This window comes from Chelonia mydas, chromosome 2 (genome assembly GCF_015237465.2).
Source record: "Chelonia mydas isolate rCheMyd1 chromosome 2, rCheMyd1.pri.v2, whole genome shotgun sequence".
NCBI classification, from domain to species: domain Eukaryota; kingdom Metazoa; phylum Chordata; order Testudines; family Cheloniidae; genus Chelonia; species Chelonia mydas.
The window spans coordinates 122905761-122930232 of NC_057850.1; the positions used below are offsets into that span (position 1 = coordinate 122905761).

At 48.1% G+C, this 24472-nt stretch overlaps 1 long non-coding RNA gene across 1 annotated transcript; it reads right to left on the minus strand.

Annotated features, from left to right (window-relative positions):
• Nucleotides 1-983: 983 nt before the first annotated feature.
• On the minus strand, nucleotides 984-11806 carry LOC122464294. Its single transcript, XR_006288234.1, has 3 exons — nucleotides 11642-11806; nucleotides 2611-2870; nucleotides 984-1259 (listed from the first exon to the last, which is right to left on the minus strand). It is a non-coding gene; the product is annotated as an uncharacterized LOC122464294 (long non-coding RNA).
• Nucleotides 11807-24472: the final 12666 nt, after the last annotated feature.

Genomic DNA, 24472 nt, shown 5'->3' on the forward strand with positions numbered 1-24472 from the left:
TAGAGTTAACACAGACTTTGGAGCAAAAAGATTCTTGTTGTAGGTACTAGCAGTTCTTGCCAAAAAATATAAGCCATATGTATCTACTGTATTTAACAGTGCTTCTTATCACACCACCTAGGCACTGTGATGCAACAGGGCCAGGGAACAGTGGAAGAGTGGTATAGAGGAGATATATAACCCCTAGGCTAATTAAGGCATGGTTAGGGAAGAGTACTAGGGAAGGGGAGACTAGGGAAGGGTACTGCATGTTAATTGGAGCACCTGTAGCCAATTAAGGACCTGTCAGGAACCTAATAAACCCACCCTGCTAAAGGCAGACTCCAGGGTGGAGTGAGGAAGTAGAGAGGACTGGGATTTGGAGGTGAGAATTGAAAGACCAGAGAACTGGAGGAAGGGAGACCCTGTCCCAGCAGAACAGGGAGACTCCCTCCCCCAGTATCAATGACTGAGGGCGTCCCTACCCGCAGGGGTAGAGAGGGGCTAGTGCTCAGAGTGAGGAGCAAACCCGGACCCCTTCCCCACTTCCCTCCTCTACCACCTTCTGGAGCCACTAGCGAGGCCCTCAGTGCCTCAGAGGAGGGAGAAGGAGTGGTATCCTAGCCCTCCTGCCAAGAAAAGCGTGGGCCCCACCATCGGCCATTTTGTCACAGCACTTACAAATATTTTAAATAAGAAGAATGACAGTTGTCAGAAAAGCTCTGCATAGAGAACCCTCCAGTAGCAGCCCATGACATGACAGGCACACCTGCCTCAGTTTCCCCCTTCAGAGTCTCCAGAAATTGTCCAAACAATCTTCCTGAGTACAAATAGACACTGTCAGGTAAATTTATTACAGGAGCAGAGGGCTTTGTTCTAAACCATAATCAATCCCATAGTCATAGTCCACACAATACATCAGGTAGAGCCCGGCATCTCTCACCAGCCACAGTTCTCCTGTACAGCTCTGGCATCCCTCACCACACTTCTCAGCACTGTCAGCTATGAGGGTGTGAATTTTGCTGAATCATTGCTTGCTCAGTAGCTCCCAATGAGAGTCAAACAGCAAAGATGGAAATTGGTTTCATAGTTTTTTTCAGTCTGAGCATATGCCCAAATCAGCGAAGCATTTAATCATGTGGTTAGGTCCCATTGAAGTTGTTGAATGGAGATGAAATGCTTAAGCAGGGCTATAGTTCTGTTATGTTTTTATCTTGTAAGATTGCCTTCACTGAGATCTTTGACATTGAATTTCAGTGTATCATTTCCTTGGTAATAATCTAGTAGAGAAAAGCATAAAAATCAGTAGCTGGAAGCTGAAGCCAGACAATTTTAAATTAGAAATTAGGCACAATTGTTTTATATAGTGAGCATGATTAACCATAGGAACTACCACCAAAGGAAATGGTGACTTCTCCATTTCTCGATGCTTTCAAATAAGAGTGGAAGATATGCTTTTACCAAACAAGTTATATGGCTCAGTACAGGAGGTAACTGGGTGAAATTTATTGGCTTGTGATATACAGAGGTCCGACTAGATGATTAAATGTTTCATTCTGGTCATAAACTCTATATCTATGAATAATTTTATTTTAATTCCCAAAAGCTTTTCTCTTCCAGTCATCCCAATGTGAACTCAAGTAGCAGCCTTAGTAGAGCACCTAATTATGACAATTTAGGAATCCATTTACTTACATGTGTTAACATGTCCATTAATATTTGTTTCCTTCTTGGGAACCTTATCATTTATACTATTGTCTGCACATTACAAAGTTATTAATTTCCCCTTTCATAAATCTGGGGTAAGTACCCACTGATTCCAGTGGCTGCCATTAGAAGGTTGGATGTGTATATTAAAACAAACTTTTTTTTTGTACAAAACAGTCTTTTTCTGGGGGGGGGGGGGCGGGGAACAGTGGCAGTTAATGATTTTTCTACAAATATTGACCAAAATTCTCTGGGTTTCCTCACAATTTCCATTGATAATTAAGGCATTTGCAATGCAGACTGTTTTCATAATGGCAGTAATAATGAGTAGCAGAGTAATAAAAATATAATGGCATAATAAAGGGAAATACATAGTAATAAAGTTATCTATCCAAAGTTAACAATAAGAAAATAAGTACAATCTAACAAAAGTTACAATATGCTTAATAAATTAGTCACTTCTTTTGCTGGTAAAGAAATCTTGCTAAGCTACTGTATTATGTCAACAATTATGAAATATCCACAATGTTAGTCCAAAGACATCCAAAAAGGTATTAAAGCTTACAAAATATCTAAATAGATACTTATATAAATAATTTAAATGAACAAAGGATGATGTACGTAAGTCCACGTAAATGGACTTGTACCTTTAAATATTCACAAATGCATCACTAGGGTGGATATTCGGCTAGATTTGCATGATAAAATGTTGATGGATCATTGGCACAGCTTGTGACAATTTCTTTGGCTGCAGCAATTCCTACATTTACCCAAAGCCCTCTTCACCCTTCCCCGTAAGCATTAAATGAAACTGTAGCATTTTGGGGGGAGCTGTTTGTCCTCAATATATCCCAAAGGAGACTGATCTTTGGCCATGAGCAGGGGTCCTTTCCTCCTACTGTGGATTCTGAATAGAGATCATACCTTTTCTTCCCCACTGCTGACTGTCAATAGAGATGGAAGCTGCTGCTCTTGCTGGGCTCCATTGAAGCAGTATTTGGGGTATCCTTGATCCTGCCCCCTTCTGTCATCTCTAGGGAGGCCTGGTGCTGTTCTCTTTGCCTCAGATATTTGCTACTTGCTTCTGCCATGGCGGATGGGAAGAGTCCTCAAAAGGGCACAACAACAAAGACCTTCTCACCCGCCTCTGACTGATCCTGCCCACTAAGACAAGTGGTGGATCTCTAGGAAAAAAAGTCAACCATGACACAGAAGGACTACCTCTATGAATAGGAGGGTACGGCAAGCTTCCCCCACACTACACACTTCAGGAGCACTTGGAAAAAAACAGTAAAATTCTTGGTGAGCCCATATTAATGTGGGTGAGGAGGAATTGGATTAATATCATTGTGATGGCAGCCATCTTGGGGATTGAGCTGGGGACTTCCAATGCTAAAAGCATGAGCTGCTACCACTTGAACAAACTATCCAAGCTGCTGCTGTAGAAAATTCATATCTTCTATGGATCGGCACAGAGTAGGAACTGTCATATATGTTCACCAGAGAGTAGCATCATTTTCCTAGTAACAAATCTGTATGGATGTTTTACTGAACATCACTTTAATAGTGTGGTAGGCTGGTTATTATTGACCCAGAGAGAGCTTAAAAGGATAGCAGAACATGATAAAGTATTGTTCTTAACTAAGTCTAAAATCTTTGGCTGGCTCTGTGTCCATTGGCATCAACAGGAGTTAATGTAAGTCTGGAAAAGGCTGTTTTTTGCATGTGTGCGCGCACGCGCTGCTTCAGTCTGCTGTGGCATAGGCATCTACTACACTGGCATGTTAAACATCTACAGAACAAGTAGTAGACACAGCATACCTAGTGTGAAAATGCTTGTGTACCTACAAACATTAGCAGTGGTTGTGGTGTTGTGATGGGGCAGGGGGAATTTTCAAAAGCACCAGAGTGACCTAGAAACTCAAGTCCTGGTGACTTTATTTTGACCTATGCTCCTATGTCACTTAGATTCTTTTGAAAACACCACCTGTATGCTACATAGTAAATAGGAAAATGGGGGAAAAACAAAACAAAAAATCCACCAAACATTTAGCTAAAGACTCTAGAGTATAAGGTGTTGAGTGCTTAAAAAGCCTTAAATAAAGAAACAAAATTGGTAATGTTGGAGGAGGTTTAGAATATATTTTGGAAGATGCTTCTTTGGATCTGGCTTACATTTACTGGGGAAATAGACTGGAACTGAAAGAGTTACAGGAAATCTTACAGTACTGAATAGGCTGTCTACTAAGAAACCAGGGAACTAAATAATTAAAAAGAGGAGACACTTTCCTCGAGGATAGTGTGTGATAAAGAAAGTGTGTGTCCTTAAAGGGTCTTTCTAGTGGAAATTGGTAACAAGGAGAAAAGCGTGCATGTATTTCTACTGAGGCAAAATTGCTTGTCTTCCCATCTGTTTTTAGTCTTTTCCTGGAGGTAGAATAAAAGCCCTTTAACTCTTGCTGTCTAGGAGCGAGCAGGCAGGCTGACCTAAACTATGAAGCGAGGATCAACGGAAGTTGACAGAAGCCTGCTAACAGAATGATTTCAGTTGACTTGGGTCTCAGCAGCTTGTGCAATCTCTGCCCTGAAGGCTGCATGCTGAGAGAGAGAGAGAGAGAATCTGATAATTAAAAAACCACCCTCACCAACCTACACTAATAAATAACCCTGCACCTGAAAATTAAGAGCCATAGTCACCTTGTGGGTTTGAGAAAGGCTGTATTCATATGAATTAATTCTGTTTGCATGTTGGCACTGGAAATATATAGAGATCACTCTTTTCAATAAATGGAAATGTATATCTGTGTTCACTGTAGCAAAATAAACTAACACACACACATAGTATTAATAAATAATAATAATTAATACCTAGCTCTTTTTGGTTCTATAACAGTAATTCTGTACATGGAACCAAGAATTGGCCCTCTCATTATTCATCAGAAAAAGAGTACACCCTTACTAGACATGTTCCAGCTCCATATCTGGCTGAGTTACTGATGCCGAGGATGAACAGAGGGAGTAGAAGGAACTTGCACCCCTGCTGCAGAAGCAAGTGTATTCATAACAGTAAAATTGCTGACTTTAATCACTCCTCTGTGAATCGTGCTTTCATTCCATCAACCCAGGTATTGGGGAGGGGAGGGGTATTTCAGCCTTAAAACTTCAAAGTGCGGGATGGAAAGTGCAGGGGCATGAATGATGGAAAAAAAATGTACATTCTGCCAGACAGGCTTGGGGGCCCCTGGAGACCCCTCTTTTTGTCTCACATGTCTATGGGGAAATGGCTGAATAAGAACTGTGTAGATGTGTTATGGACCTGATTTGGATCCAGTTCACGGACACAAGGTAGGTCAGGATTTGGCCCATCGCATAAAGCCCAGTTCTCTGCAAACAATTGCTTTCTACACATTTATTATGTGCATCAGGGTGGAGCTTAGAAATTGAAGTTGGGGGAGAATTTAAAACCAGAGAGAGAAGGAAGGTGCCTGTCTTCCATTGACTTTCAATGGGAGTTGGGCTACTGCTTTTTGTGGCTTGAAAAATTGCTCCCCAATCAATAAAGGCACTGAAGGCCATTCACTGTGCTGCAGATATTAAATATAGCATTTTAATTTCAATAACAGTGTGGTAATATAGTAAGTTTGAGATGTTTCAAAATAGCCTAAGGGTTTTGGAAGCCCAGGTCCTATTTAAAGTCAAAATTGGGTATAGAAGTTTCCTTGTCAGCTTTGAAAATCTCAGCCTCAATATTAAATACTGCAAAATGGGTCAACCGCTAGAATTTTGTTTGTCTTGGAAACAAGAGAGCCCATCAAAAAGAAAAATGCTGAGTTACTATTAGGAGGGAAATATAGTTGCACATACTATATTGGGGCTGGATTATGCCTCATCCTGTGAAGTATATATGGGGTGGAGAGGTTAAAGAGGCTAGCCATCCCTTGCACCACTGTGCAGGGTCCAGGCATAATTCCAGGCCTCACGCTTTGTAAGACAAAGAATTTGAAATGGCACAGTGAGGAAGTTTGTGTGCAAGATAGAACGGTCCTCTCCCATACGCATTATACTGTCCACTGACGTTGGTCCTATACAATGCAGACATGGATTCAGCATTTTTTTCAAAGGATACTAACCCTGCTTCGTATCATTCCCACCTCTGCCTCACTCCAACGGCACATCTACACGGTCTGCTTCTTTTGGAAGCATGGAGTGTACATATAGCATAGATTCCCCACCACGGGTGTAAATAGCAGTGTAGCCTAGGAATAATGCTTTAGGCAAGTAAAGGCACGTCTGAAGGTTGTAGGTATATAGGTCAGTGCATACCGTACACAGTCTGTACTTGCCCAAGTCATGCATCACCATTTACACTGCTATTTTTAGTGATAGTGTCCTGCTGCCTCCCCACTGCTGAAATCTTTTGCCCCCACAGGAAAAGATGCCCCCAGTGGAAAGGCGCTAGCAGGGAGAAGGCAGTAGAGAAAAGACTCCAATAGCATGGAAAGGCTCAGCTTTTCCCTGCTGACACACCCCTACGCTTCCTGCCCCTGCCAGAGCTGTTCTTTGCCACAGTGAAAGGTGCCAGCAGTGGGGAGCTGCTGAAGCCTCTCTCTTCTGTCTCCCCTGGACATAGACTTTCACTGACATGTGTGCTACATACCCTAGTGTAGCTGCAACCAGCTTTTCACTGAAGCATATAGCTACACGTACACTACATGATGCTTGCCGGTAGCATATAGTGTAGACATAGCCCTGGAACAGGGTTCTCAAACTGGGGGTTGCGAGGTTATTACATGGGGGATGGGGGGTTTCAGCATCCACCCCAAACCCTGCTTTGCCTCCAGTATTTATAGCGGTGTTAAATATATAAAAAGTGTTTTTAATTTATAAGGGGGAGGGGGTTGCCCTCAGAGGCGTGCTATGTGAAAGGGGTCATCAGTACAAAAGTTTGAGAACCACTGCCCTAGAAGAAGATGTATATTTACCTCAGGAGGCTGCTGTCTCCTCCAGAAGCTCCCACTAAAATGATGAACATCCACCTTCTAGGGTTACCCATGAGGGTACTATTTAGAGAGCATGAAAGGGAAAAGTAGATGATCTTTGGGGGAAGGATTGTCTTTTGTTTGTCTACAGCACCTAGCACAATGGAGCCCCAATCCCTGATTGGGGACTCCAGGCACTCTACAATACAAATTAATGCGTTAGCCAAACAAAAGTTATTGGGCTAAATAGAGGGCTAACTGGTGACGTTTACTGGATTGTGAAATACAGGCGCTAAGGCTAGATGATCTAATTGTCCCTTCTGGCCGTAAATTCTATGAATAATTAATATTCTGACACGAGTAATGATTTTGGCTCGAGATAGCAGGGATTCTAATGACATCATCATGATGAGACAATTGCACAAACGGCTTGTGGTTACATCAGCTCCTCAAGACAGCAATGCAGCTTTGCTGAACAGTCATTGTCCACCAATATACTTAAAATAACAGTATTTTGTACTTTAAAATCATCTCACTTCTGCTGCTTGTGCACAGGCCCATCTTTTTCTTTCAATGGGGAGATTTGCTTGCTTAGACATTGAAAGGCTGAGTATAAGAAGTGCACAATAGTCATGTATCAGTTTTAACAATTTAATTTTCCACTAGGTGGAGCATTGTTATTGCAACAGAATTTTTGAAGCTTAAAAAAGCTTGAGTAGAGAAAGATTGACCTAGAGAGTTTGGATCGAGATCTGGACCAGAATTTTCCTAAAGTGTGGGGGGATGATGCAAGATCCTGCATTGCCGTTGGGTTGGTCTGTCTACTTGACTTGCACTCACTCTGTTTAGTCTATCATTACCACTTTTAAAGCTTTAACAGTAAAAGCGAATGTTTTAATATAAAAGATACATAGAAATATGAGGTTTTTTACATTTTCAAGAGAAAATCCAAGGTGGTGGCCATTGCTTGACTTTGTATGAGAGGGCTGGGTTGCCAAGAGGTGGAATTGGCCATTGGCCATTATCTTTGAAAATTCACAGCGATTGGGGGAGGTCCTGGATGATTGGAAAAAGGCAAATATAATGCCCATATTTAAGAAAAAAAAAAGAAGAGAAGAGAAAAGAGAAGAGAACCCAGGGAACTACAGACCGATCAGCCTCACTTCAGTCCCCGGCAAAATCATGGAGGAGGGCCTCAAGGAATCCATTTTGAAGCACTTGCAGGAGAGGAAGGTGATCAGGAACAGTCAACATAGATTCACCAAAGGCAAGTCATGCCTGACCAATGTGACTGCCTTCTATGATGAGATAACTGGCTCTGTGGATATGGGAAAAGCGGTGGATGTGATATGTCTTGACTTTAACAAAGCTTTTGATACGGTCCCCCACAGCATTCTTGCCAGCATGTTTAAAAAGTATGGATTGGATGAATGGACTATAAGATGGATAGGAAGCTGGCTAGATTGTCGGGCTCAACAGGTAGCGATCAACAGCTCAATGTCTAGTTGGCAGCTGGTATCAAGTGGATGGTCCTGGGGCTGGTTTTGTTCAACATCTTTATCAATGATCTGGATGATGGGATTAACTGCACCCTCAGCAAGTTCGCAGATGACACTAAACTGTCAGGGGAAGAAGATATGCTGGAGGGTAGGGATAGGGTCCAGAGTGATCTAGACAAATTGGAGGATTGGGCCAAAAGAAATCTGATGAGGTTCAACAAGGATAAGTTTAGAGTCTTTCACTTAGGAAGGAGAATCCCATGCACCACTACAGGACTGACTGGCTAAGCAGCAGTTCTGCAGAAAAGGACCTGGGGATTACAGTGGACGAAAAGGTGGATACGAGTCAGCAGTGTGCCCTCGTTGCCAAGCAGACCAACGGCATATTGGTCTGCATTAGTAGGAGTATTGCTAGCAGAAATCGAGGGAAGTGATTATTTCCCTCTATTCAGCACTGGTGAGGCCACACCCGGAGTATTGCATCCAGTTTTGATCCCCCCACTACAGAAGGGATGTAAACAAATTGGAGAGAGTCCAGCCGAGGGCAACGAAAATGATTAGGGGGCTGGGGCACATGACTTACGAGGAGAGGCTGAGGGAACTGGGCTTATTTAGTCTGCAGAAGAGAAGAGTGAGGGGGGATTTTATAGCAGCCTTCAACTACCTGAAGAGGGGTTCCAAAGAGTATCGAGCTCGGCTGTTCTCAGTGGTGGCAGATGACAGAACAAGGAGTAATGATCTCAAGTTGCTGTGCGGGAGGTCTAGATTGGATATAAGGAGACACTGTTTCACTAGGAGGGTGGTGAAGCACTGGAATGGGTTACCTAGGGAGGTGGTGGAATCTCCTTCCTTAGAGGTTTTTAAGGCCCAGCTTGACAAAGCCTTGGCTGGGATGATTTAGTTGGTGTTGGTCCTGCTTTGAGCAGGGCATTGGACTAGATGACCTTCTGAGGTCTCTTCCAACCATAATATTCTATGATTCTATTATTCTAATTAGGAAATTTACTGGCTTTATACAGGTGTACATGCCAAAACTTCATTAGATTTAGGATCTGACAGACTCCAGAAGGAGTATTTTTGTAATCAAGAGCCCTTAACTGAGAGCAGACTTTTTAGATGGTCATGTGTGATGCATTGAAGACCATGTTAAGATGAAGTGTTAAAATTACAAGATATCACTTTAATTTTGTAAGGGGTTTCCTGTTCCTGCTTGAAGGCTATGGGGCTCTGTAGAGGAAAGTGTGATTTGGGCTATGTGCAGAGAGCCAGCCTAGAGTAAGTGGATTGAGTTCTACCTCTCTGTTTTAGGGATCGGACTCTGTCTTTCTCTGAGTTGTGTTTTTTGTTTGTTAGGGTTCTGAGTTCTAAGAAATAAAGTAGTATTGTTCAACCTTCCAGCAAGTGTTTGTTTTACCTAACTTCTGTGTGTATGTCTGACGTCATGGATTGTTAGGTTCCAACAGCAATTGCTTCCTAACCTAGCATGAAAATGGTGTGTGTGGTGTGAGCGTGTAATGGGTACCTGCTATAACAGAGAACTGGCTGAGATTGTCACTGACCATTCATGGGTTAAAACATCATGAACAATTCTAATTGTATGTAGAAAAAAAAAATAAGTAAATTTCAACAGCTAAGTGAGCCAAAACTATTGTTGACCACTACATCTACCTGAAGGTAGGATTGATTTCAACTAGTAGATTGATATAAATATAGCTACCACTGACTTTGATTCACTCTATTGTCTTCAGTAATTTCCTTGGCTAAAATAAGTTAAGTAGAACTGGTGACATGAAATAACTTTACAATCCATAAGGGAGGCCTTACACCCCACATGAAAATCTCATGAAATAAATCATTTTCTTACTTGCTAAATTTGTCCTTTGGGTAATCTATGGTAAATATTCATTTCCGAATAAGTGGCAAAATACTTAGGTGGTATAAACTTCCATAGCTCCATTGAGGTCTATAGTGTTAGATTGATGTACACCACCAGAAGTTCCAGCCCATAGGCTACTGAACTGTGATTTAAAAAAAACAAAAACAAAAACACAAGACTGTACCTCAGAAGGGCACTTGAATTTCTGAACTTTAAGAGAGCCAAGTGGATTTCTGCCAACCATTTGATTGAAAGACAAGATTGGGATTTTGTGTTCATCAGCTAATGCAGAATGACTGTACAATATTTCAGGATATATGGGATAGACTTACATAAAGTTTGTGCAGCTAAATTGGTCATATGCCCGCATAATACTGAAGTTCTCTTCAAAAGAAGGTGCCAGTAGAATCTAAATGCAAGATGTTGTCCTGGGCAGGAGGCGTATGCAAAGGATCTGCACAAGACAATTCAGCCAGCATGGAATTTTCAAACAAGTGCGCTTGGGTACACAACTCTTTGGTGTACATATAATTTGCACCAGAAGTTGTGCCATATAGTTGTTTGCAGCATGGGAGCAGTCAAGAGCAGCTGTTTTGCACTGCCTCATCAAATGAGCCATTCCCAGCAGCCAACCATATCCCCACAAGAATTCACAGGAAACCAGTTAGCCTCCTCAGTATGCTACAGAAGCCTCTCTTGCAAGGATATATAAGATGCACACAGATTATCCTGGACTTGCTGAAGGGCTGCAGCAGGATCTTAAAAGTCACAAACACAGGAGCCAAGTTGTTGTGGTGGGTAGTTGCCATCACGCAATGGTTTAGAATTCAGTTATCACTGGCCATCAGCTGCATACAATTTTTTCCTGTCTTTTTCAAAATATATAATAAAAAACAAATTCTAAGAGTAAGACATCCATATGTATTAAGAATGCCACCATATAAGTGTATTGCTTTTAGCATTTAGCTACTGCTTTCTTTTCCCTTCCAATTTTGAACAGAGCAATTTCTGAGTGAGATTGTTAGGGGCATTAGTCACTTTAGTAATGTCCCCCATGAGAAGCAGCACCAACAGTAAGTCATGAAACAGTTCACCACATCATGGAACTATCTCCCTTGAGAAGTAGTGCCAGCACTGATTTTCCCTTAGAATGCCTGCCTCTGGAAAAGAGGGAACAGGAAGGAGTTCTGTTCAGTAAAGCACATTTCAAATCCTATGATCAGAGGGGTCACTCCTCCTTTGTCTAGGCTGTCTCTATTTCCTATCACTTCTTCCACCTCAACATATCCTTGGCCGGACAGCAAAAACTCTCAGTGTCCTCAACATCTCCTATTTTGATTGCTACCACTCTGTTCTTACTCTCTGGCCCCCTTGACCCTTGCATCGCCCCCTCCAACCCATTCAAAACAACTATTGAGACCATCTTGTTGGCCCATCAATCTGTGTCAACCCCCAGCTTAAATCTCTCCACTGCTTCCCCACTTCTTCACCCCATCAAGTTTAGAAGTCTTGTCACTGTCTTCAAAGCTCTGGATTATTGTCCACCATTGAGACAGCTGCATTGAAAAATAGATATCCTTCTGTGACAGGGTTCGACTCACCACCGCTGGCGCCCTTTGCCTGTTGTCCAGGGAATTATCTCTTTTCCGCCTGGAGCACCCTCTGCCGGTCGGAGTCTCACCTGCAGCTGGCCCTATGCCCCTCCCAGACCCCTGTGCCCTTCTAGATTCGGGTTCTGCCCCCTAGCAGTACCCCCTCAGTCTGGATCTCCCCTCCCAGGGGAACCCCCAACCCCCTATTCCTCACTTGCCTCAGTGGCTGTCAGTCATCATCTAGCCCCCGCACCCTGGGGCAGACTGCAGTCTGTACCACTCATCATTGGCAAGGGAGGGGTCAGACCAGCTGCCTCTGTCTAGATCTGGGCTGCTCCTCTGCAGCCTTAGTACCCTTTCGAGGGCCTTTACCTCAGCCTGGGGCTCTGCTAGGCTGGAGCGCCACAGCTCCCTCTGCCCTTCCCCAGCACTGCTCTGCCCTGCCCTAAGTACCCTCCTCAGCTTCCCAGGTAGCCAAGTCCTCCTCTCTCTATGTAGCTAGAGAGAGTGTCTGTCTCAGCTCCTGGCTAACAGCCCTCTTATAGGGCCAGCTGTGGCCTGATTGAGGGACTTGGCAAAACCTGTGGCTACTTCCTCCAATCAGCCTAGCTTTCCTCCAGCTACAGCCCTCTCTTAGGGCTGTTTTAAGTCCTTTGAGGCATGGCGGGGTGACCACCCCACCACACCTTCCCTTCAATGGTACAAAATAACTGACAATTGAGGCTGCTATTCATCATGAGTAAATATACATTTCAGCCTGCTGGCAAGTGAGCATTAAAGGCTCAGAACTATGAACCTAAGGCCTTCTGACCCCAGTTGGGAGGATGGACCTGAGAGTGGAGAGCTCCAGTAATGTTTTCCTTTGGAGAACACTTTATTTTCACTGTATTCCAAGTGTTTTAGATTTTGAGTAGATGTTTGCTGATGATTTTCTAAGGATAAGAGCACACTAATGAAATAGCTAAATTTAATGTTGGCTCATTATAGAGTATGTATAATAGTACAGTAATCTGTAGCCTCAAGGCATATCTAATTAACATAGCAGATTTCCCCTTTCACTCCTATATATCCACGTAACTTTGGAAAGTGGAAAATATATTTAGCAACCTGGGTGCTGCCTCGCGTACTTGGTACATCAGAGAAAATTACACCTCCATTATTGCCTTGTGCACTATGTACATCCTATCTGAAGCATGACTGTTCCACTGGAGTGTTCACACATGAAATCTAACCATTTTAAAGAATATTAACACCATTCTGTCAGCACACAGTAGGCAATGTGGAAGATATTAGTAAGAAGGCTTTCACTGGACTCCACATGTACATTTACCATAATTTACCTGTCACCCTAGTGCAGCAAAAGATTTTTGAAGTGCTGAGTAGAATTTTCAAAAATGTGTATAGGGTTCTGTAACTCACCTAAATTGTTTGAAATTATATGAATAGTTGCATTGCATGGCATGTAAGCGATGCCTGAAAACAGATCTAAGTGTATATTGAATTCCCAATCAACAACATTACCAGCTGTGAGAAGTACAATGTGATAGAGCTTTTATAAAGATATGTAGATAGATGGAATACCAAGAGGCAGGACAAGCACAGTTCTCCATAAGCTTGTGGGATCCCCATCAATCATGTTATTTTTGTTAACACATTAACAAAATTGTTTTTTTCCCCCTCTTACAGGGGAAAACCAAATAACATGTGATAGGGTTAATATAAACACTTCATCTTGGCTTAGCCAGTTGGGTTCCTGTTCACATAATGCTTATCTCATTATCTAATGATAATTGAGAGCAGTTCTGTTTAATGAGTTGGAATCAAGTGTGGCAAATTACCAGCACTACTATGATAGGTCTCACACTTTTGCTTCTTGGGGGGGGGGTGGTTCAGGGCACCATTTCTTGCCCCTGAACTAGGGTATTAACTGCCCCACTAGTGTCCTATAGGAGGGGAGAGGAGTGGAGAGTGAGGGACCCAGGCCCACCCTCTACTCCGGGTCCCATCCTAGGGGTACTAGGGAGAGCGGTAAAACACTTGAACTAGTGGTTCCTTCTCCTGGGCTACTTCTCTCTCCTGCCCTCCCTCTGCACAAACCAGGTGTCCCTTTTCCTAGGATCTTGGTCTTCTTTGACCACCACAACACTTCTCCAAACTCTCCTCTGCTTCCCTCTAAAGTGCTCTCTACTCCAACCCCAATCCACTCTGCTTCAACTCCTCCCCTTGTCTGATTGAAGCAGGGTTTTTTTATCAGGTGACTGGCTTCAGGTGCTCTAATTAGGTTCAGGTGCTTTAATTGGCTTCAGGTGCTTTAATTAATTTATAGCAAACTTTTTTCCCTCTACAGGGAAGAAGGCTCCCTTCTGGCACTCTCCTGCTGCCCTCTGGCCTGGGCTTTCCTTGCTTTTTGCCCCTGCTTTTGGTCCCCCCCCCGACCAGGCCAGATGCTCTCACCCCTTTCTTTTCTTTTTGTTGTTTTTTTTCTTTCTCTGCTGTTGCTAGAGTGCTGGCCAGCTGCCAGCCGGCTGTTAGAGCCCCCTCCCCCCCCGCCTCCCCCCCCCTGCTGCTGCTCCAGCTGAACCCCACCCACCCCGAGAGGGGAGGGCCTGCCGGCCTGCTTCCCCAGAGAGGGGGAATGGAAGGACCCAGCTCCCAGACCCAGCCGCTTGCTGTTTGTCTGCAGACCAGTCTCTGGCTGAGAGAATTTCTTATCATCCGCTCTGGAATCCCTGGAATGTTGCAGCTGCGACCCGGAACAGACAGAGAAAAAGTCGTCTACCGGAGGAACACCGCCCGGGGAATCTACAAATCGCCGTGGAGGTGGCCCAAGACTGAGTAACTTTCGAACTGTGCTCTCGTGTGGGGGGAGGCCTTGACTGTGTCGTGACTGTGTTTGTAGGGACACAGGGGGTGTGGCACGGAGCTACCCCCCGATCCATCTGTGTCCTCCCAACCCCCACACTACTAGTCTCATCACTGCCTCCTTCATCGTCATTGCTGGCTGTTTGACATCTGCCTCTGGACTTAGCTGCTCGCCCTGATTCCACCGTGTGCGCCAGAAGCACCAGCCAACCAAACAGGACTCTCTGGACAAGCGTACGGTGGTACATGTGCCCCCCTCCCTCAACTGCCCATCCCACAGCCTGTCCCTTTTTACCTGACCCCAACTCCTGCTAACCACCTGCCACCGCCCCCACTGGGGCACCGGCAATGGAGGGCACTGGGATGACCTCCACCGCTGCCATGCCCACTGCCTCCCCAGACTCTAGGGGAGCCCCCCCAGCCGGCGGGAAAGGCCAGGGCAAGAAGAAGGGAAGGGCCCCACTAAAACCACCAGGCCCTCCGTGGCAGAGGCCACCCCCACTGCTGTGGCCCCACCACCGACCACGGCATCCCTCTCTGCTGCCCCCTCTACCAGCTCTGTGGGTGTCCCTCCCTCACCCCCCAGGACGTATGCCCTGGCGGCGACAGCCCCCCTGCCTGCCGCCTCGTCATCTCTCCCGCCCACCACCTCCACCACCATCAACAGCAGCCGGGGCCCCTTCCTCACCATGACAAGGAAGCACGGTGTCCGATGCCTCCTGGTGCCTGCCTCGCCCCATGTGGAGACCTACATGCAGGCGTTGGTGAGGGCGGTGGGGCCCTTGGCTATTGTGGCGGCCTCCAAAATGGGAAGGTCGTCTTCTTCTTAGCATTGGAAGCTGCCGCACAGGAGGCGGTGGAAAGGGGCCTGGCGGTGGGGGGGGGGGGTATTTGTCCCCCTAGAGCCACTAGAGGACCTGGGCGTCCGCCTGGTCCTGACCTCTGTACCGCCTTTTCTCCCCAGTGCTGCCCTGTTACCCGCCCTTTCCACCCTGGGGAAACCTGTTTCTGTCATCAGCCCTCTCCTGTTGGGCTGCAAGGACTCCACCCTCCGTCACATCTTTTCCTTCCGCTGGCAATTGCAGCTTCTACTGCCGTCGGCAGAACGTGACGGAGAGGCGCTCGAGGGATCCTTCCTAGTTCCCCACTAGGGGGACCATTACTGGGTGTACTTCTCCACGGGGGAAGCCCGGTGCTACCTCTGTTGGGTGTCAGGGCATGTCCGGAGGGACTGCCCCTTAGCCCGGCAAGGAGGGGTACCTGGGATCCCCGAGACCCGGCAGGACATCGGCCCCGTCATTGTTGACGCCCCTGGCCGCGCGATACCCGAACCCTCCCCCCCTCCTCTTCGGACCACCACTTCTCCTGCTCAGGCCCAAGGGGCACGTCCCCTACAACGCCCAGACAAGCGGGAGAACCCCGCCCTCGCTGCTGACAATCTGGCGGGGCCTATGGAGGAGGGTGTGACAAAGATACCATCAGGTATGGGAGAGAGCCTGCCCCAGGGAGAATCCTCCCTCCCTTATGCCGCCCCCCTGCCCCCCCCCACAAGTCCCTGAGCCATCGCCTTTACCCCCTGACATGACCCCTACTAACCAGCCCCCAGATTATGCCATGGAGGGCTGGGCCCTAGTCCAGGGGAAGTGAGGCAAGCGGAAGGCTCGAGCTCTGCCTCATCTACCTGAGGAGGAGGCCCCCTGGAAGACCAGGAAGGGGGGCACTGATGCCGAACCTTCCGCTTTGCCCACGAGTGCATCCCATCCACCGGTGTCAGCCGGGAAAGACGTGGTAGCACCAGAAGGTAGTGTCTCCCCTCCATGGGAGACCCTCCCCTCCGAGACCCTCGAGGAAGCCCCTTCTGTCCTGACACTATCCGAAGCCCCCGTGAACCCTGAGGCAACCGTTGTGGCGGGTGCCAGCAGGGAGAACCCCGAGGCGACGGAAAGTGTCCTCTCCTCCATGTTCAAGGAGATCGAGGTTCTAGATCTGACTCCTGTCGCCCAGGGGGAGGATGACCGTTTGCCAGCAAACCTCGATTTGGGCGACCTCACTTCACCCCTCTTTTCCCCATGCTCCCTCCCCCTAACTGCTGCTTCTGCTCCCACCTCCAAGGAGCCCCTGGACTCCTCCATCGACCTGGCCGCTGATGACACCCCGCTGATGACCACTGAGCCTGCACAGGTGACAGCCGGTGCCATGCGGCCGGGACACGAGTTGCCAGGGGCACCCCCCGTTGGTGCGGAGCAATCAATTTCCTTCCCGGGCGGGGGCCCAACAGAAGATAATCCACCTCCTAATGCTGTGGCCGCTGAATCCACCATAGAGCCCGTGCCCAGTATCACTGAGAGCTCCCTCCTCAGCCCCTTAACCCTCGAGTCTGATCGGGAGGCGCCACCATCCAGCTGCTTGCCTCCCGAAACCCAGAACCTCACCTCTGCCCCTACCCCTACCCCTATCCAGTTTACCTCCTGCAATGTTATCACTGCCCCTGGGGCTGTCTCCTTCCCTTTTCCAACTGATGACCCCCAGGGAGCGGCCTTTGCATTCTCCTGCCCCAACCCATTAGGGGCTGCTATTTTCCCTCCACCACCTCCTATCACCCCAGGGCTTGAGGCGGGCTTAGAAGCTCCAGCCCATCAGGCACCCCGTCGGGGGTCCGCACCCTGCTTGCCCGTTTTAGGGGGCCACAGGGCTGCACCAAGAGCTCTGCCGGGGAACAACTGGGAAACCGTAACCCCACCTACCCATGAGCTGCGAGGAGAGCTGCGGAAGTTTTTAGAGGATGTCCGTGGCTCCCGCAACAAGGTACAGCTTGCTCTCCAGTGATGGGGGGATTTTTTTCAAATCCTCCGGGCCACAAGGGCCCTTATGGGGGAAGGTAAAGGGATGGGGAAGCAGGATGCCGTGGCCTACTGGTGGGTCTGCGTCTTCCGTGACCAATTACTCACCTACAGGATGGGTCAAGGACTGTTGCATGGCCTGCTGGGGGATGCGAGCGTCCCTGCCAGTGAGGATCCCCCCGAGTCCCCCCCATGACACCTCTCACCATCGCAATGTTGAACACCCGGGGTTGTAGGATGGCTCTCCGCAGGTCCCAGGTGCTCTCCTTCCTTCGGGAGGGAGGGTACTCTGTGATTTTTCCTTCAGGAGACCCATACGGATCCGACCGCCAAAGACAGTTGGCGGCTGGAGTGGGGGGACAGGGTCTACTTTAGCCATTCCACAATTCGGCAGCCTGGAGTGGTGACCCTGTTCTCCTCTGACCTATGGCCAGAGGTGCTAGGGGTCGCCGAGGCCATGCCAGGTCGCCTGCTGCATCTCTGGGTCTGTATAGAGGGGCTCATGGTTAACCTCATTAACGTCTATGCCCCGACATTGGGCCCGGAGCGGCTGCAATTTTATCAGCATGCGGTCTGCCTTCCTTGGCACCTTAGATTCTCATAAGTGCCTGGTCCTGGGAGGGGATTTTAATACCACCCTCGAGGAGCGAGACCACTCGGGGACTGAGCAGAGCCCGGCCGCCGCGGACACCCTCCGGAAGGTAGTTGAACATCACTCCATAGTGGACGTCTGGTGTGACCACCACCCGGATGACACTTCCACATTCACCTTTGTCCGGGTGGAAGCCCATCAGTTGAGCCACTCCCGGTTGGACCACATTTATTTATCACGCTTCCATCTCTCACGAGCCCATTCCTCCAGCATTCGGCTGGCCCCATTTTCTGACCATCACGTAGCCACCGTGACAGCCTCCCTCTGTGCGGAGAGGCCAGGGCCGGCCTATTGGCATTTTAACAACAGCCTGTTGGAGGATGAGGGCTTCGTGACGTCCTTCCGGGAATTCTGGCTGGCCTGGCGAGGGCAGCGGCATGCCTTTCCCTCGGCGCGGCGATGGTGGGACCTGGGGAAGGTGCGCGCCCGGCTTTTCTGCCGCGACTACACCTGGGGCACCAGCCGATGGAGAAATGTGGCGATAGAGCAGCTGGAATGGGAGGTCTTAGAGCTGGAGAGGTGTTTGGCCGCCAGCCCCGAAGACCCGCTCCTCTGCGGAGCGAGCCGGGAGAAGCGGGAGGAGCTCCAGGCCCTCAAGGACCATCGGGCCCGGGGCGCCTTTGTTCGATCCTGCATCCGCCTCCTGCGGGAGATGGATCGCGGCTCCCGCTTCTTCTATGCCCTGGAGAAAACAAGGGGGGCCAAGAAACACGTCACCTGCCTCCTGGCAGTAGACGGCACCCCCCTCACAGAACCGGCGGAGATGTGCAGGAGGGCCCGAGCCTTCTACGCAAGTCTTTTCTCCCCGGATCCGACCAACCCTAGCGCTTGCAGAGTGCTTTGGGAGGAGTCCCTACAGTCAGCGCGAGTGACCGAGACTGGCTAGAGTTGCCTCTCACTCTGGCCGAGTTCTCAGAAGCCCTCCGTCATATGCCCACTAATAAGTCTCCAGGCATGGACGGGCTGACCATGGAGTTCTACTGCATGTTTTGGGAAGTCCTCAGCCCAGACCTAGTCACCGTCTGGGCCGAGTCTCTGCAGAGCAGGGTCCTCCCTCTTTCGTGCAGGCGAGCTGTGCTCGCCTTATTGCCGAAGAAGGGGGACCTCCGTGATTTACGAAATTGGCGTCCCGTCTCGCTCCTCGGCACGGACTACAAAATCGTAGCGAAAGCAATCTTGCTGCGGCTACGGTCTGTGCTGGCGGACATGATCCACCCAGACCAGACCTACACTGTCCCGGACCGCAGTATCTTTGATAACCTATTTCTGGTTCGGGACCTTTTGGAACTCGGGCGTAGAGACGGTCTGTCGTTCACCCTCCTGTCCCTAGATCAGGAGAAGGCATTCGATAGGGTGGACCATGGGTACCTCCTGAGCACTCTGCAGGCGTTTGGCTTCGGACCCCAGTTTGTGGGTTTTCTCCGGGTTCTGTATGCTTCCGCGGGGTGTCTGGTTAGGCTCAACTAGACCCTGACCGAACCGGTCAGCTTCGGGCGAGAAGTACGGCAGGGGTGCCCCCTCTCGGGCCAGCTGTACGCTCTGGCGATCGAGCCCTTCCTCTGTCTCCTCCGCAGGAGGTTGACAGGGTTGGTGCTGCGGGAGCCAGAGCTGCAGTTGGTCCTGTCGGCGTACGCCGATGACGTGCTCCTCGTGATCCAGGACCCCGGCGACTTGGCGCATGTGGAGGCTTGCCAGGCCATCTATTCAGCAGCCTCCTCCGCCCGGGTCAACTGGGTCAAGAGCTCTGGCTTGGCGGTAGGAGACTGGCGGCAGGCGAGCTCCCTCCCGCCCGCGCTTCAGACCATCCGGTGGAAGGCGGGTCCGCTGCTCTACCTCGGCATTTACCTTTCTGCCATGCATCCCTCTCCGCCGGAGAACTGGGAAAATTTAGAGGGCGGGATGATAGAGTGGCTCCAGAAATGGACGGGACTACTCTGATGTCTCTCCCTCCGAGGGAGAGCGCTGGTGCTTAATCAACTAGTCCTGTCCATGCTCTGGTACCGGCTCAACACCCTGGTTCCGGCCCCGGGTTTCCTGACCAACCTCCTGACATCGATTCTGGGGTTCTTTTGGTCAGGAACGCACTGGGTCCCTGTAGGGGTTCTTCATCTACCCCTGAAGGAAGGAGGACAGGGCCTGAAGTGTCTGCACACTCAGGTCCGTGTCTTCTGCCTCCAGGCCCTACAGAGGCTCCTCTATGGTGCAGGTAGTTCGGCGTGGAGCACACTGGCGCACGCCATCCTGCTCCGCATCCGAGGGCTCCAATATGACCGGCAGCTCTTTTATCTCCGTCCCGGAGGTCTTCCGCGAGACCTCTCTGGGCTGCTGGTCTTCTACCAGGACCTCCTCCAGACTTGGAAACTGTTTTTAACAACCAGGTCCATGGTGGCCACCGAGGGGGTAGATCTCCTCACGGAGCCCCTGCTACACAACCCCCAACTCAGTGTGCAGGTGGCAGAGTCCCACTCGGTGCGCCAGAGTCTGATCCTGGCAGAAGTCATGAGAGTCTGAGACCTCCTGGACTATGACCGGGGACACTGGCTGGATCCCCTGACACTCGCCTGGCGCATGGGGCTCTCCAGACCTCATACCTCCCAGCATGTACTTCAGGAGGTGAAGGCCACTTTGCTGCCCGCTGCTCGAGCTTACCTCGACCGGGTCCTGCTCAAGGGCATGTCCCGCCCACCCTCTACCCCAGGCCCGCCGGACCTTTTAATTGGACCCCTGCCCCGCAGACCCAATCGACCCCTCACCCCTTCACTGCGAGCCGGCTGCATGAACTGCAGCTGGTACATTTCCAACCCGCCCCCCTGGATTGTCCACCCTACAGCCTGCCCCTCTTGTTGGGTGCTTTCAGAGGAGGGAATTGTTGGTGACACTGGGCGTGGCACCAGGTAACTCGAGGAGGTGGCAGACCTTGAGAGTCAATGAAGCCCCCTCGCTCTGGGCCACCAGGTAACTCGGAAGGGTGGAAGACCACGAGAGTTGAGGAAGCCCCCCGCTCTGGGCCCAGGCAAGCTTGAACACTTCCCTCCCCTGAAGCTAATGAGAAAACAATTGTGATTGGCTGCTGTGTTACACATTGCATATGCTGTTGTTTTTATTTTGTAAGTGTGTTATGCAAATAAAAACACCTTTTTTGCTTAAAAAAAAAAAAAAAAACACCTCTCCTGCTGCCCTCTGGCCATGCTGTATCACACAAGTAAATCAATAAAATATTTATGTACATTGATAGAGTACAATGCCTCCCGCCTATTGGAATGTGGAGAGCAGTCTAAAAATTAGATATTGGAAATATAATGCATTACTATTCATTTTTTGCAGTGTCATTCTTAAATGTGCCACAGAATGTTTCAAAAAGCTGACTACAGAACAGATTATCCATGCAAATTCTATACCAAGTAAACCATATGTCAAACAATATAAAAATAACTGTTACTGTAGAAAGACTGAAGTGAAATGGGTAAAGTGAAGCCCAACTTTCATGGAAAAAGACTGAGCAAGTGGAAAATGTAACATGAATAAAATTGGATAGTTGGTGTAATGGGGTTTTACAGACCATACACTAAGGTTAAAGGTGTGGTGGAGCAATGTATTGGGCCAAGAAGGCCCTGCTCCTCAGTAACTGCCAGGCATGGTCCCTGTGGAGGACCCGCTAAAAAGGGAGCCCTGACAGTCAGGTGAGGGGGAGATTGAAGGAGAGAATGGCTGCAAGAAGGCAGACGTGGTAGCTGCTGAAGCAGACCCATCTGTGGGGGTAGGACTGGGACTGTGAGTAAGACTCCGCTGGGCGGCCAGGGGCCTGCCCCTATGCCTTTCCCCCCTTCTCTCTGATTAGGGAGAACAACTGAACTCTGAGGCTGGGATACCTCCACCCCATCCTTAGCTGAGGCTTCAAATTACTGAGACTGTAGGCCCATAAGGCTGGGGTCATGACTCAAAATGAAGGGAAAACCGGGAAGGTACAAAGGGGTCCAAGGGAGGCTGATCTAGAGTGGCTGCTAGAAGGAATTGAACCACCCCTTGCCTCTCTCCCCTGGGGCTGGGACCTGGTGGAGAGGGAGGGCCCAGATCCCCCTTCCCTCATCCCCCAGCTACCTGAGAGATTCTCCGGGGTAGAGGAGGAATGAACTGTGACTTGGCCACTGGACCTTCCTGACTGCCTGCAAGAGCCATCCCAATATTCTGAGAAACTGGCCACAGCCTGACCACTAGGCCTACTAGCCCCCTACTGAAGTCCCCTACAGTCATATAAGAGAGGTTTAGATAGTTCAGGGAGAAGAGATAGGAGTTGAATTATCAGGGAGTCAATTAGATACAGACGCATATGGGGAAAGATAGTCCGGTATAAAACAAGGATGCTCTCCAAAGAATATAAGAAAGCTATTATAAGCTGTAGGGTCTTAGTTAATTATTGTAGAATATCTTTTAAAAAGATTCCTGTTTGTTTCCAGAAAATGGGGAGTATCAGAAAAGGATTTACCACCCACTGTGGAGAGAGAACTATGATATTAAATGGCTGAAGAAGTAGTAGTTATGGCATCAGGAAGCTGGAAGGTTGGAGAGAAGGAAATGAGGTCCAATGGCTACAAGTTAGAGCTTGACAAATTCCAGGTGCACTTTTTTACCAAAGTGTAATTAACCATTGGAACAACTTGACAAGGCATGTAATGGATTTCTCCATCACTCGAAATCTTTATTTCAAAACTGGATGTCTTTCTAAAATATGTGCTCTAATTTAGTCACACACTATTAGGTTTGATGCAATAATTACTGAATGAAATTCTATGCCTTGAGTTATAAAGGAAGTCAGATTATATGATTATAGTGGTCCTTTCCGGCCTTAACATTTATGACTTAATAAACTATCTTGAAGATTAGTAGTGTGGTTTGGACTGGAGTCTTTAATTGACAGGAATCCTGTGAAGTTTCTGAAGGTGAGACTGTTCCTGTATCACAGATCTAGTTGAATGCATTCTCTTGGGCACCCTTAAAGTGCCTAACCATATTGCTGTGGGGGTGCCCACTTCACTCGGAGTGCTTTAAGCCTCTGGAGTTTGAACCAGGTAGAGGCACTGGCCCTGTTTGGGGTCCCTAGGAACATTCTTGGGGAGCAGACACTCAGTCTAGCACCTGCTCCTAAGAACTGAAGAGTTGTGATCCAACAACCCAGCCCCTAGAACCAGTGCTGACCCCTCAGAATCTCTGTGGCTTTAATACACTTTCTCTCACAACTCCAGCTTTGTGGGCCTTCTGGGTCCAGAGTTTACTTCTTCAGAGGAATATGATAGGTGAAATACGTATAGACAAACTTTGCACAGGATTCTAAACCATCATTGCTCTTCCTTTAATAGCATAAGAAATACACAAATCTATACAAAAATAATAAATTCTTCATGCATTTCCCTGCCTCAATTTTCGCATGCCTTCAGATCATTCTTTGGGCTGGAGTTAGAGTCCTCTGGAGCCATCCAGGGTTGTTCTGAGGCTGGCAGTGCATTGATTATCTTCTCAACTATGGAGGCTTTCTCTCTGTCTCTCTTGCAGGCCAGCTTTCTTTCAGCTTGTTTGGTTCTACAACTGAACAGAGCCTCCCCTGTTATAAAAGCATGCCTGTCTCTTCCCCTATCTTCTTCCCAAAACTTCCTGTGTCTCTTGAGTTTGTATGTCCCAAGCTGGACTTAGCATGCCTATTGAGTGCTCAGAGTACAGTCATTAAGGTTAACTACTGTCCATTATATCTATTCTGGGGAAAAACTTGCTCACAAGCTTGTCAGCGTTGGAGGATACACAAAGACATAGACACTTTCCATGACCCAGCAACGTTCAGTGATGGAAAATCTACCACATCTTTAGGTAAGTTGTTCCAATGTAACTAGTACCTCACTGTTAAACTATACCTTATTTCCAGTCTGAATTTGTTTAGCTTCAGCTTCCAACTATTGCATCTCTTACACTTTTTCTGTTAAAGAGCTGTCTATTCAGATTTGTCTTCTGCTAGATTGAAGAGAGTAGAGAGACAAGGTGGGTGAGGTAATATCTTTTATTGGACCATCTTCTGTTGATGAGAGAGCCTGAGATATTCTTCAGGTCCAACATGGACACAACAACACTGTAAACAAGATTAAATAAATGTCTGTCTCTTTTCCCTGCAGGAACTTGTAGACTGTGACCACGTCACTATTCTGTCCTATATAGGTTCTGTTACAATCCTCATCAGTGGAGTATCTATATTAAGTGACCTGGCTGTCATGTGTGGTTCTTCTCTCTTTCCTCCTCTCTGCAAGGTGTATATTATGTATACAGTATAGAATTTTGCTGGTGATTGCTTCCTTAAATGTACATGCTGTTATGTGTTCATACTGGAGAAGACAAGGTCAAAGAAATGCACATGGCCCTTGGTACATTCCCACAGAAAGTGCCCTCCTGCACAGACAAACTTTACCCTATGGTTGAAAGTTCAGTGGATCCTGAGGAGCAGAGTTA